Genomic DNA, 2683 nt, shown 5'->3' with positions numbered 1-2683 from the left:
CTCCTCACCACCACCTCCTCACCACCACCATCTCACCACCACCTTCTCACCACCACTTTCTCACCACCACCTTCTCACCACCACCATCTCACCACCACCTTATCACCACCACCTTCTCACCACCACCTCTTCAACACCACCTCCTCACCACCACCTCCTCACCACCACCTCCTCACCAACACCATCTCACCACCTTCCGACCACCACCTCCTCACCAACACCATCTCACCACCTCCTCACCAACCATCTCACCACCTCCTCACCACCACCTCCTCACCACCACATCCTCACCACCACCTTCTCACCACCACCTCCTCACCACCACCTCCTCACCACCACCTCCTCACCACCACCTTCTCACCACCACCACCTCACCACCACCATCTCACCACCACCTCCTCATCACCACCTACTCACCACCACATTCTCACCAGCACCTCAACAACACCATCTTACCACCTCCTCACCAACACCATCTCACCACCTCCTCACCACCACTTCCTCACCAACACCATCTCACCACCACCTCCTCACCACCACCTTCTCACCACCACCTCCTCTACACCACCTTCTCACCACCACCTTCTCACCACCACATTCTCACCACCACATTCTCACCACCACCTTCTCACCACCACCTCCTCACCACCACCTCCTCACCACCATCTTAACACCTCCTCACCAACACCATCTCACCACTTCCTCACCACCACCTCCTCACCATCACCATCTCACCACCACCTCCTCAACACCACCTCCTCACCAACACCCTCTCACCACCTCCTCACCAACACCTCCTCACCACCACCACGTCAGCACCACCTCCTCACCACCACCTTCTCACCACCACCTTCTGACCACACCTTCTCACCACCACCTCCTCACCACCACCTCCTCACCACCACCACCTCACCACCACCTTCTCACCACCACCTTCTCACCACCACCTCCTCACCACCACCTCCTCACCACCACCTTCTCACCACCACCTTCTCACCACCACCTCCTCACCACCACCTTCTCACCACCACCTCACCACCACCTTCTCACCACCACCTCCTCACCACCACCTTGTCACCACCACCTCCTCACCACCACCATCTCACCACCACCTTTTCACCACCACCTCCTCACCACCACCTTCTCACCACCACCAGCTCACCACCACCTTCTCAGCACACCTTCTCACCACCACCTCGTCAACACCACCTCCTCACCACCACCTCCTCACCATCACCATCTCACCACCACCTCCTCACCACCACCTTCTCATCACCACCATCTCACCACCTTCTCACCACCACCTTCTCACCACCACCTCCCCAACACCACCTCCTCACCACCGCCTCCTCACCACCACCTTGTCACCACCACCGTCTCACCACCACCATCTCACCACCACCTTCTCACCACCACCTTCTCACCACCACCTCCTCACCACCACCTCCTCACCACCACCTCCTCACCACCACCTCCTCACCACCACGTTCTGACCACCACCTTCTAACCACCACCTCCTCACCACCACCTTGTCACCAACACCATCTCACCACCACCTCACAACCACCACCTCCTCACCACCACCTCCTCACCACCACCATCTCACCACTACCTCCTCACCACCACCTTCTCACCACCACCTTCTCACCACCACCTCCTCTACATCACCTCACCACCAACTCCTCACCACCACCTTCTCACCACCACCTTCTCACCACCACCTTCTCACCATCATCTCCTCACCAACACCTCCGCACCACCACCTCCTCACCACCACCTTCTCACCACCACCTCCTAACCACCACCTCCTCACCAACACCATCTTACCACCTCCTGACCAACACCTCACCACCACCTCCTCACCATCATCATCTCACCACCACCTCCTCACCACCAGCTTCTCACCACCACCTCCTCACCACCACCTCACCAACACCATCTTACCACCTCCTCACCAACACCATCTCACCACCTTCTCACCAACGCCATCTCACCACCTCCTCAACAACACCATCTCACCACCTCCTCACCACCACATCCTAACCACCACCTTCTCACCACCAACTCACCACCACCACCTCCTCACCACCACCTCCTCACCACCAGCATCTCAGCACCACCTCCTCACCACCACCTTCTCACCACCAACTTCTCACCACCACCTCCTCTACATCACCTCACCACCACCTCCTCACCACCACCTTCTCACCACCACCTTCTCACCACCACCTCCTCAACACCACCTCCTCACCAACACCATCTCACCACCTTCTCACCACCACCTTCTCACCACCACCTCCTCACCACCACCTTCTCACCACCACCTCACCACCACCTTCTCACCACCGCCTCCTCACCACCACCTCGTCATCACCACCTCCTCACCACCACCATCTCACCACCACCTTCTCACCACCACCTCCTCACCACCACCTTCTCACCACCACCATCTCACCACCACCTTCTCACCACCACCTTCTCACCACCACCTCCCCAACACCACCTCCTCACCACCACCTCCTCACCACCACCTTCTCACCCCCACCTTCTCAACACCACCTCCTCACCACCATCTTCTCACCACCACCTCCTCACCACTACCTTCTCACCACCACCTCACCACCACCTTCTCACCACCACCTCCTCACCACCACCTCGTCACCACCACCTCCTCACCACCACC

The sequence above is a fragment of the Carcharodon carcharias genome, chromosome 11 (genome assembly GCF_017639515.1).
Source record: "Carcharodon carcharias isolate sCarCar2 chromosome 11, sCarCar2.pri, whole genome shotgun sequence".
In the NCBI taxonomy this organism is placed as follows: domain Eukaryota; kingdom Metazoa; phylum Chordata; class Chondrichthyes; order Lamniformes; family Lamnidae; genus Carcharodon; species Carcharodon carcharias.
Note: the sequence above shows the minus strand (reverse complement) of the source record.